This window comes from Ambystoma mexicanum, chromosome 1p (genome assembly GCF_040938575.1).
Source record: "Ambystoma mexicanum isolate Mex_15411 chromosome 1p, UKY_AmexF1_1, whole genome shotgun sequence".
NCBI classification, from domain to species: domain Eukaryota; kingdom Metazoa; phylum Chordata; class Amphibia; order Caudata; family Ambystomatidae; genus Ambystoma; species Ambystoma mexicanum.
In genome coordinates, this window is record NC_090921.1 from 1504816976 (window position 1) to 1504830085 (window position 13110).

Below are 13110 nucleotides of genomic sequence, written 5' to 3' on the forward strand. Positions count from 1 at the left end.
AGACTGATAGAGTCGAGTAAGGCCTTAACAGAGGAACTGAAAGCACAAATGCAGGCTCTTGCATTGCAACAGGGAGCAGGGGCGGATAGAGATGAGGTCCGCTGGGAAAGAGAGACTCCTGACCATAACCGCAGGAGCCCTAACACCAGGGGCCTTCATCTCCCCCAGTCCCTGGACTCTACCACCCCTATGTCCCCTGGCGCACATGAGCACAGGGCCGCAGGGATGGCAGATTACTATCCAGCTAAGAGTATGGGGCTCATAGGCCAGTACCACTCAGGAATGGAGGGGTGGGCATCCGGGTATGGGCACCCAAGTACAGTACAGTTCAATGGGGAACCCCAGGAGAGTAGGCCCATTAAGGGCATCCTGAAAACCTCTGCCCAGTTAGGTCAGTGGAGGGGGTACCCATCAAATCCTGGCAGCAAGGAGGAATCTGAAGACTCCTCTGAACTGCGCAGGACACAGGAGACCAGGTCCCCACATTCTGCCAGCCATTCCCAGGCTCGCAGAATCCGGGAAAACCTGGAAGAACAGACGGGAACCTCTGGGAGCAGTGCCTCTGAGTCAGAGGAAGAGTGGACAAGGGTTACCCGAACCAAAAAGGCCAATAAGGCAAAAAGGGCCTTGCTTAAGGACCCCTTAAAGCAGATTAAGGCGATCAGGAGCGTCATCACGCCTTACCATAAGAACGCTAAGTATTCTGTTTGGGAGCACTTAGAGTTGTTTGAACAAATGATGGAGACTTTCCATTTGAAGGACAGCCAAAGCTGTATTCAGTATGTAAAGTGGACCTTCTCCCCGGAATACTCCAGTTTCTTTGCAGGGCTGGAGGACCAAAATCATTTAAGATGGTCCACCTATAAGGCGGCCATCTTGAAACATTTTTCTGTTCACAGAAATCCTCAAGAGGCTCGCAAGGCAGCCTACAATTTGCAATGTGGGGAGGATCAGGCCCCACAAGAATTTGTGCAGGAGTTAAAGCGTGCTTTTGCACAGACCACAAGAAGGGTGCGCACGGATAGCAGGGAATTTATAAATACGTTTTTCCATGCCTTGCCCAAATATATCATGACCCAGCTCGTGAGGGATTTTCACGAGAAAAGATCTTTAGACTGGGTCATTGAACAGGCTACCCGGATCTATGAGGTGCAGAAACCGATAGATAGCAAAAGTAATGCCCAGAAAAACCCCAAAGCCAACAGCACCCCTGCTGCTGCCAAGGTGGCAGAGGTAAAGGTCACCCCCGTTTTGGAGTTGGAGATGGGGGGGCCTAAAAACCTGCCTGCACCTAATAATGCTAGGCCCAGGAGGTCCTCGGGTCAGTCACAGACAGGGAGCCAAGGAGGCAGCCCCACAAATGGGGTCCCTCGCTCTCCTGATTATGTAAGTCCCCGTTACAAGGGAAATCGACCCATCCTGGGTTATGTGTGGACTCCTCCAGCCCAAGGGGGGGATCCAGCCAAGCACCTAACCCAGGGAACTTCCCTCCAAACTTCCCACAGGAGGGCAGAAATTTACCAAACCCTGGGCAGAACTTTTTCCCCAGATATCCACCCGACTTCCAGCCCCAAAACCATCCATCCTTCTTTCCCCAATTCCCTGAGCCCAGACCACTGAATCCGGGAGAGGGGAGGCCAAGGGTGGAGGGGTACCCAAATCTTCCCAACCCGGGGTATTACCAGAGGAGGGACAGCTACCCTTCCCGGAATCAGCCCAGGGGAGAAAACAGGGCCCCGTATCAGCCTGAGCGGGTTTCCCAGTTAGAATGCCAGGTTCAAAACATGGCGCGGGACCTGGGTCACATACTGAGGGCTCAGCAGAACCCTCAGATGGGCCTGCCGGCACAGAACGCACCTAACTCTGGACCTGGTGCTCCAGAACAATGACGGGGGCAGCACCCCGATAACTCACCGGTTCCCAGGGAGGAGGCACAAAGGGAAGGGGGGTGTAAAGCCTTGGAGGAAGCTTCCTTCCTCACTTGTAAACAGCCCCTGGAAACCCAGGAACCGGAAACAAAATCTCTTGCCCCTGAAAGTCGGCCTCCTAAGGAGCAGAGGGGGGGTAGGAGAAACAAAAGACCCAAACAGACTCAGTTTGAGGAGGAGGTACAGATCTTCCAATTTGAGGGAGAGGGATCCTCAGAGGATCCTGGGAAAAGGATCTTCTCCTTCAGAGAGGGGGGAACTCCTCCCAAAGAAAAATGGGTCCCTAGGGATGCAAATCCAGACTGGGGAGATGTGGAGACTGAGCTACCGCCGCCCACCATCTCATCCCAGAACCAACAGCAAGAAAATCCCCTGGTTCAAACCCATCCTGGTGACTGCCTCCAAAAAGGGGGGGGCGGCCCAGAACCGGAGCCAGGGGAACCCACAATGGCTCTGATCTCCAGTTGCCAAATTTTTCTTTCAGATTCCCAAGGCTCTCCACAGGATTCTGCCCAAATCTCTTCGCTAGCGATATCCAAAACCAGAAAATTAGCCCACCAGTTGTCCAAAAATGTACATTATCTGTGCCCCCTTGAGGAGAAGGAGGGAAGATACTATGCCCCGGTACAAGTACAGGGGCAGGGTACAATTTTGGCACTGGTGGACACTGGATCTCAAGCCACCCTTCTGTCCAGAAGGGCCTTTGATAAACTGAATGCAGGGAGGGGAGGGAATTACCAGATTCCTCTCACCTCTCTTCCTGGACAACTCCAGAACTTTGACGGGAAGGAAATTCCCGTCGAGGGGACGGCAGACTTGGACATTAAAATTGGGCGACACAAGTTGAAACACCCGGTCATAGTTGTGACTCCAGAGGGCACACCTTGTTTACTAGGGAATGACCTCCTGAGAAGGTTGTCACCCCTAATAGATTGCGTAAACAAGGTCCTCTGGACCCAGACTAGCCGACCAATAAAATTAAAACAGAGTGTCAACCATGTTAGTTTAAACGGCACCTGCCACATGGTTGAACAAAAATCTGACCAAGTAGAATTTCACTTCCAGAATAACCAAATTCCAGACGTGACAGTCATAGCAGTAGGACAACAGACTGGTGATGGGGGGTCCTCTCTATTTCTGAAAATCAACCTTCCTTCCAGTCTAAAGTGGTATTCCACGCTGGAAGGAAACACTTTGAAATTCTATACCAATCCACAATCTGAAACTCCCACTCCAATAGTCCAGAAAGATGTGAAATCAGCTCAAAGCCTGGCTGATATTCAGCAAATTGGAGAGCAGTTGTTCATCCCTGTTCAGTTAAATGATGGGAAGGACTCTGTTCTCGCTCGAGTGTGGGTGAACAACGGTAAGAGCTTCATCAGCGAAGCCATGTTTCGCCAACTCCCAAAAGATCCAGCCATTCCCACCTTCAAACTGATAGACAAATGGGAAATGGACCTGGAAGCACCTAGTTCCAAACATCTCCTGCCAATCAGGTGTATGCTCAAAATCTCCATTGGCAACAAGAGCATAGTCCATAATTGTTGGGTCGTGCGAGACGTCACTGCCGCCTTTTACTTAGGCAGTGACATTCTCAATCGCTTTGCCATTAGTTTGGACCTAATAAACTTCAAAGCTTGGTCCCGATTAGCGGATAATCCCATGGGCTTTGATGATCCAGAAAAAGCATTTAGGTCAGCTCAATTGCTACCTTATGCAGTTGAAATTCAGGTTAAAGAGGAAGTCACCATCCCAGAAAGGACCCGACAATTCTCCCTGGAAGTGAAAGTTAAAAGGGGACAAGAGTTGAAAAACCCTGATGCTTACATACATCTAAATGCTTCTCTCCAACAGCAAGGGTTGGGGGTAAACCCAACACCATTAGTCAACATAGAACATGACACCATTCCAATAGAGGTGGATAACAGCGACTTAAAGAGTATTACTCTAGCCGCAGGCACCATTATTGGAATGGCGGTTGATGACCGACATTTCTCCATTGATCTTGTAAATGAACTGTTAGGACCAATCCCCAAGGACTGTTTTGACAGTGACAGTGAGGACCATACAACACCAGACAGGATTTTTACCCGGCATGGGGGGAACTTCCTGGTGTACACTTCCTGCCCCTAGGGTAAGGAAGATGTGACTTGTGATTTCAGGAGGGATGAGGTGATTTTCCAGGTCCATGAGGGCTGCCTTTCCCACCTGAAGCCTCCAGTCCAAATCAGCACTCTGACCAGGGACTTCTCCACCCAGCTGGAGGAGGCCGCTGAAATAGCCAAACCAGAAGTCTTTCCAGGCTTCAGGCAGATGGTGGAAGAGAGAGTCAACCTAGCTGATGCCTGTGTGACTCTGGAACAAAAGCAAAAGTTGAAACAAGTTTTCTTGGATTTCCAAGATCTCTTTGCGGTAGACTCGTATGACTGTGGTCGCACTGACATCCACACAACAACAATCCCCACGGACCCTGGCATGACTCCTGTGTTTGTGAAGCAATATCGTTTGCCTCTCGCATCAATGGAGTCCCTTACCGAAATAATTAAGAACCTTGAGTCCCGGGGAATAATCCGTCCCGTCCACAGCACCTTCAATAATCCGGTGCTGGGAATATTGAAGCCAAACGGCCAGTGGAGACTCTGCGCCGACCTTAGGGAGCTCAACAAATGGGTCCATACTTCCCGATGGCCTCTGCCCTACATTGACCAAGGACTGGCCCAGATCCAGGGGTCACAGGTATTCACTGCAATAGACCTGACCAATGGATACTGGACTGTGCCTGTCAGTAGGGAGGACCAATACAAGCTGGCTTTTACCTTTGGGGGCCAGCAGTACACCTGGACCCGGACTCCCTTCGGATACCTCAACTCCGGCAATGAATTCAACATTTTCCTACATAAGGCCATGCCCGACCTGGGTGCAAGGGGTAACCTGGCTTATGTAGATGATGTCCTCATCAAAAGTTCATCTGTGGAGGAACACATAGCGGAGATCCGTTATGTTCTGACACAGTTGAGGGCCGCCGGAGCAAAACTTTCCTTTCAGAAAGCACAGTGGTGTAGAACCCGTGTTAATTTCTTGGGGCATGAGATTACTCCTCAGGGCCTCTGTCCCCAGGAAAAGAAAGTGGAAGCACTTCAGAAACTGAAAGACCCCACAACTCTGCGGGAACTAAGGAGCCTCCTTGGACTGACTAATTACAGCAGAAAGTTCATTGAGGGCTACGCAGAGATCACCAGACCCCTGATTCATCTCCTGAAGGGGGGGGTCAAGTGGGAATGGGGTCCAGAACAAGCCGAGGCGGTAAAACAACTCAAAAGAAGCCTCTCACAAGCGCCTTGCCTAGCTTACCCTGTCAGAAACAAGGAGTTTTTCCTGGAGACGGGGTTCTCTAATACGTGCTTGACGGCAGTATTATACCAAAAGCATGACAAGGTCAATAAAGTAATCTCCTATGCGAGCAAAACTTTATCCTCTGTGGAGGAAAAATTCAACGATTGTGAGAAGGCACTCCTGGCAACGGTGTGGGCATTGAAGAATTACCGCCCGTTTATCCAGGGGGAACACATCATAGTGGAGACTCCGCACCAGCCTCTGCAATATCTCCAAAGTGACAGAATCCGGGCCGGAAATGTGAGTAATTCCCGAATTACTTCCTGGATTCTGTCAATGCAAGGCTTTCCTGTGGAGGTCAGATATGGCCAAAACAAGAAGAGTCCCCTCGCGCAAGGTCTGGCTGACTTGCATGATTGTGCCAGAGAAAACTGTCTCGAGGACGAAAGTCTAAAAATAAAGGACAACACGGAGGCATACCTTAATTCCCCACACAAAGTCTTTGAAGAGGACAAGTGTGAGGGAATGCCCACTGTCTATGTGGATGGATGCTCTTACCATGTTGACAACAACGGGGAGAAAGAACTGGTGGCTGGCGTAGGGAATGCATGGGTGAATGAGTCCCCAGAACCCTCCGCTGGATACAAAATTGGTCCCCGAAGTAGTCAGGTGGCAGAATTGATGGCTGTGCATCAGGCCATCCTCACTGCTGTCCAGCATCAACTCCACGAACTGGTCATAATCACAGATTCGGATTATGTACGGAACGGGTTCGTGGAGCACCTGGTTAATTGGAAAACCAGAGGCATGTTATGTGCTAACAACAAACCCTTGAAACATGGGAAGTTGATCCAAAACATTGATGATCTGGTCACATCGAATGGGATGACCATCTACTGGAAAAAGATCAAGGGTCATTCCAAAGTAGAGGGACCAGACAAAACTGGAAATGACTTAGCTGATCAGCTGGCCAAAACCGGGGCCATCCAAGGGGATCTAATTGAGATTGAGTCCCTGTTGGGGGAAATCCAGGTCACTGCTATCACTAGGTCCCAGACAAATGCTCACAACGACCTTTCAATTGCACAATGGAGTAAGGAGACCCCTGATGATGATTTGATTACTGCTCAGAAGGGGGATCCAATTATTGGTAAATTTTACCAGCACCTTGAGGACCCTGAGAACTTTCCCCTGACGGATACCGATTACACTGGGAAAGAGGACCTAAGAGTGTTGATGAAATGTCCAAAAATGTTCAGAATCCAAGACGGTTTGCTGGTAAGGAAATCCAAAGCTGGCCACGATCAGTGGGTGGTTCCTACCTCATTCCGAAGCCTGATGTTAAGTCACGCCCATGATGTGGCCACTGCCGGTCATAGGGGGTTTCACACAACATTGGAAATCTTAAGAGAGGTTGCATACTGGCCACACATGGGCCAGGACCTCAACCAATATTTGAAGGGGTGTCTTGTGTGTGCACAATTTCAGCCATCATCCCTCACGCACCGGGCACCTTTACAAAAGAGGGGAATGACACTCCCATGGTCAGATTTACAAATCGACTTTGTAGGCCCTGTGATTCGCTCGGCTAGGGGGAATAAGTACATGTTGACTGTGACATGCTTGTTTACCAAGTGGGTGGAATGTCTCCCAGCCCCAAATTGCAAGGCAGAAACTGCAGCTGCCTTGATGATTAACCACATCTTTTCCCGTTTTGGTCTACCTCAAAGGATTGAGTCAGACAGAGGTAGCCACTTCACCAGTGAAGTAATGACAAAGATGTGGGAGATACTGGGGGTCAAGAGAAAGCTGCATATTGCTTATAGACCAGCTTCTTCTGGGGCAGTAGAGAGATATAACCGGACAATTGTGAGCATATTAAAGAAGTTTGTGGCAGATTCTGGGCCAAGTTGGGATATCCGATTACCTCTGGTCCTAATGGCTATCAGATCTACCCCTTCATCTGCAACCAAAATGTCACCATTTGAGTTGATGACTGGGCGCAAGATGGTGCTTCCTCAGCATTTGCTCTATAGGAACCAAGAGCAGACACTGATAAATGCCTCCACTACTCATGAGTATGTAGAGAATTTAAGGAAACACCTCCAACATGCTTTTGCTTATGCTCAGCGGAATCTAGAAAGATCGGCTGATAGCATGAAGACCCATTATGACCTGAAAACTTCCAGGAAGGAATATCAGGTGGGAGACCGGGTCTATCTATACAACTTCCAAAGGAACCAGGCCAAGCAGCGCAAATTTTTGCCTACATGGAAGGGACCCTTTGAGATCGTCGATAAGATCTCCCCTGTGGCCTACAAGATCCGCATCCCCAAAGGCGGTTCGGCAGAGGGGGAAGACAAGTGGGTACACATAAACCAGTTGAAGTGTTGCCATCCCAGGCACACTCTGCAACAACTGGAGGAATCCTCTGGAATCCTAGCGGGTACTGTATCAGACTAATTCAGTTCCAATCATAAAACGTACCACATCTAGTCTCTAACATACTGTGATTTGTATGAAACTGTCTCTTAGTTATATATTTGTTTTTTTTTAAATAAGAATGTAATGTTTCATTATGATGAAATGCATATGCTGCCCCACTATCTCAACAGTGGTGGAAAAACGTCTATGAGTAGGTATTGCCGCTCTTCCTTTGTCGTCCTAGGAGAAAGAAAACCTGAAGACGGGCCGAGGAGGGCGATCCGGAGACCGGGAACGAAGATTCAATGGGCCCAGTGGACCGCCCAATATTCCCATCAGGACCGGCGAGGAGAACCATCGATCAGTACCGGATGGAGAAGAAGATGCTGAACTGTGCCATCTACAGAAGAGGAAGAAGATTATGCGGACAGACCGGTGCATGGGTCAAAACCCTTGTGCACGCGACTCCCCATCGACTCAAATTCAAGGGGCAGTCACGTGGGGGGGGCTTGTCGGGTGTCCTGACCCACGTTTAAGCTATCATGCCACAACATTTGGTGCTGTGGGCTTAGAAAATTCAAGATGGCGGAAAACCCACCTGTGCGCCGAAATCCAGGAAAGCTGCGCAGTTTGTGCGCACACCAAAATGGTTGCCTCACTTGCCACCCACCAGTGCGAGAATGAAAGGCCGGGTTGCCATGAGGGAAATGGGTTGCCAAAGGAAAAACAGTAGCGCCGGTTAGCTTCAAAGCGCTTTAAAACCACCATTGGACTACCCGCACAGTAGTCTGAAACCATTGGGAATGGAAATGCTGATTGCCAAATGCAACCTAGAATTGTGGGGAATTCATTTCTTAAATCCCAAAAATGGGTGCAGTACCAGTACTCACCACTATCCAAAAGCCGGCGTTTTAAAACCACTCTGTTTCTCTGAAGGCAAGTCAAAATGCGTATTTTCAAACATTGCAATATGTGCAAAATATTTACTGAACACCAGCAGACATTTGGCAGAATGGAGTTTTGTGTGCCTACAAAATCTGGGAAATGAAGATCATAAGACAAGGTTTATAACAAGACTGGCTGAGCTGTGGATTGCAGCAGTTTAAGTTGCACTGGATTTAAAGACACTAAAATCGAAAATGTTTAGATTAAATGAGTGACCTATGTTTGGTATCACATGCCTTTGTAACTGTTGAAATGTCATAGTTTTGCACTTAGACTCAGCATCCTAGCTGCATGTGTAAAATTGCAAGTTAAGTTAAAAAGCAACAAAAAACCTGCCAGTTAGCTGAAGGTCTGGCTTAAGGAACTTGATTTTGCTTGGCAGCTACCCCCATCAGGAGTGAAACTTGAGTCACCACTGTGTTCCCAGGCCAACCTTCCTTTTGCTGCCCACACTAAGGATATGCCATCTATCTGATAATTGAATTACCTGTGCTCTGCAGGAGAGTGAACAAAGCCCTCTTCACTCAGGCAAAGGTTTTTATTACCGCAGTCGTAAAATGTAGCTTCCTCTTGGCAGGAGCTGGGAGGGGCACTGCCTGTGAGAGCAAGCTGGCTTGGCAGAACTGGATTAACCAGTATTTCTACCTTGTGCTGAGAGAAAACCACACCCCTTTGTAGCCAGAATATTGTTTAGAAAAAGATGAATAACTCATAGTACGGACATGTGAAAATTTTATAAATGACACCATAATTCTTGTGATTTTTCTGCCCACATTTTAAGAGGTTTTTCGACCCGGTGGCGTGTTCAGGGGGGTTTTAGCGGAAAAGTGGATATTACTCTAAATGTATGCATGTTAAAAATCTGAAACTTCATCAGCTAATGTCCCTACTCCCTGCACACATGTATGTAAAGTTGGGTCAATGTCAGAAATTGAAAAATCAGTTAAAAAGTGAAATATGTGCCATTTCTGAATGCAAGCTCTTAGAAACAGCAGATTTGGACAGAGACATGGCTAAATTCAGCCACACCATGTATATGTAATTTCAAACAACTGTGTAACTCTGAAATATGTCTTTTATTATCAAATATAGAATGTGTGCAATCTGACAGAGGAGTGTCCTATCTGCAAGCCATAAAATGACATCCCTCTGACTCACAGTTCATTCACCAATCAAATGAGAAATGGAAGTTTGACCAATTAGAAGCTGAGAGAGAGGTAGGGTCAGTGATGCTAGAACACACCCACATTCTAAACACATAAAAGCAGACAGACAGGACAGATAGGGACCTTCAATTCCATTTGCTGCAACGCACTCTGCCGGAAAAATCCATACTTACCTCCATCAATCTTCAAAGAGCCAACCCTTAGACTCCAAGATAAACAGAGACTTCAGAACCTTAACCAAAAAGGCCACTGCCAGCAAGAGTATTTGTCAGCAGGCCTCAAAATATTTTTGCAACTGAACTCTTCAGACAGCCGGGTGAGCCGTCTGAATTTTGCCAAGAACTTTTGCAAGAACCCGGTGACAGAGATATCCAAAGAGAAGGCAGGACCCGACCCAGAGAACCGGTGCCTAGCAGAGAGAAAGCAGTGCTGTACCCAGAGAGACCCAGACCAGACCGCTGTGAGCAGTTCCAGAGGCCAGGCGCTGTGAGCAGAACCCGGGAAGACCTGACCAGACTGTTGACCAGATCGTGACAAAGCCGCTTTCCGGTTCAAAATCTCTTGTGAGTACTCAGAAAACTCAGAACACATCTCTTAGTTAAAATAATATAATTCAATCCATTTTTTATCTAAGTAGAACTGCAGCTTAGCAATTGTGTTATCCTGCCATCATTTTTAAAGCTGAAAAAGTGTGCGTTTAAAATTTCAAATCTGAAAAACGACCTTTATTCAATCGCTCATATCTCCGCAACCGTTTGTGCTAGAGACTTGCAGTAACTTTTATTTGGAAGCTGAGATCCTAGGCTTTCCTAGGACCCCAAAACGATAGAGATAGTCCTTGTGGTTCCTCTGTAATAGCGCTCGGCGCATCCGCGAATTTTGCCGCGATTTGCAAATTTCTCCACATGTAAAATCAGCTGCTGCTTGCCTTCCATTTGCCAGAAATTCGTTTAACCTGTTAACTATCCCTGCACCATTGCTAGTGTGAGCCTGGACTAATATTAACTAGATACCACTCACCCTGAACCTCTGAAAGGGAATTAAAAGCAAATTTAGCATATTTCTCATCCATTGCTAGCACATATCAAAGCATTTGGGCCTGTGTTTTCAAAACTCCTATCTGTTTTCGGTAGTGTAAGCTTGCTGGGGTGAACTGAATTACAGTTGATTGCATTTCTGAGAACTGTGTGCTTCCTTCCATTTCCTTGCATTGCATCAAGGGGGGGAGGGGATTGCCAGAGAAAAGTGATTACATTGTTTTGTTGAAATCATATTGAGTATTTTCTATACTGCATTTCATTCATTCAACATTCCATCCATTTGAACTCTATAAAGCATTCTCTACCACATTATACTTCTGTACCTATTTACCACTGTGCTACCTTATCCATTTCATGTCAACTCCTTATTGATTATAGAGAAGCGTGTTAGTGCCAGATTCTCCGTTGTTAATCTTTATCATATCAGATTAAGTGTGATATTCAATTATTAATTTATTATAAAGTGTGATCTATATCTATTGTTTAAATTATCAAATAAACCTTTTTACTTGCAAAACAGAACTACTTCTTGGCTCAGTGGGGTCAGGGGGATTCCAAGAGAGGGGTGTTATATAGGGGTAGTCATCCAGAACGCATGAACTGGACATAAAGTTATATTAATAAGGGTTTTCATTCAGTATTATAGACTAGGCGTTGACTTAGCTGTAGTGTTGAATTGAATCCTCTTACAATGGCCACTCACCACCTCTGCCTTAACGACAAGACAGAGCTACTTCTAGTTGGGCCACCTGCAGTGCTCAAGACTTTGATGCCCCAATACTCCTCACTCTGCATCAACAGGATCCAAATACAGATATCATCCTCTGTGAAAACTATTGGCGTGAACCTGGACGCCACACTCTCGCTCACTGGCCAGGTGAATGCGATTGCCTCCTCATCGGCACACACTACGATACTGATTAATGCTGCCAGATCCTTCCTCTACCAGGACAGCTATAACACAATTGCTCAGGCAATCATTGTATCAAGATTGGATTATTTGCTGGCACCTCATGCATGAACATTGCCAAGCTACAGGTTATCCAAAACAATGCTCTGCGAGCGGCTCCAAACATTCCGAGAAGCAAGCACATCTCTGCCACGAGAAAAAAGGTCCATTGGCTCCCCATCAAAGAGCCCATCATATCTAAGACTCTATCCATCATGCACAAATGTCTTTCTAACACTGCCCCACCCTACTTGACCCTGAAATTCATCAGAGATCTAGCCAATAGACCCAGCCGAGCAACCCAGAACAATAAACTTCTGCAACCAGAATACAAACGAGCAAAAGCTGACGACGCCAGCTTCCCATCCTTCACAGCAAAACAGTGGAACCTGCTCCCCCCATCCTTGAGAGCAGGGAGCTCTTACTGGGTCTTCAGGAAAGCATGAAAACTTGGCTTTTTGCATAAGCACACATGGTGGCTGCCTATTTGGCTGCTGAACCTTCTGAGCCGTGCATTTTTCCTTTCCATGGGTGTGTAACTGGTTTTGTAACAGTGCCTTGATGCCCACGGGCTTAGTGTGCTTTATAAGTGAAAAAATAAATAAATACCGCCCTCCCCGCCCCGGTTTGAGCATAATCTGTATTGGTACAACACTGCGCAAAAGTCCTACATCATGGGGATTGTTCGTCCACAAGTTGTTGGGTATCTGCGCTAAATCACTTTGGCCAAGGGGCAGGATGCTTTCTGCCACGAACACAGTACACGTCGATATCATGATCATTCATGGTACACATACTGCCAGAATAATCTCCCTCTCCTCGTCTTTGTCTTCTAACAGGTCACTGTCTGTCACTTCCTTTAAAGGAATAGTGCGCTCAGAAATATTATTGCCCTGAGGGTTCGGGCATGTGTTTTTAAGCATATGTTGATCGATCGTACAAACATTTCCTATGCGCCTTACCATAGTTTTCCACATTTGTACACATGCGAAATCAGGCAGCAGGGCGCAGCCGTTTTGTGATAATCTGATCCGTTGCTGCATCGCCCAAGCAGGACTGCCCTGGCGGCACTAAATCATATCCCCCACCCCTGAGGGTGAGATCACTACACGCGTACCCCCCATTTCACAACGCCAATGCACGTCTCGTGTAAACCATCTCTGCGCTTCAGCTAATGACGCGTCTCCATGGAAATGGCAGGACGCCTCTTTCCTCAATAAGTATAAACAGACCGCTTCACAACAGACAACATCAGATTTTCTTTTCCATTCCTTTCACTGTCGTTTTTAAAGTATTCTGCGCTTCGTTTCTGTGCTCTGGTCAGC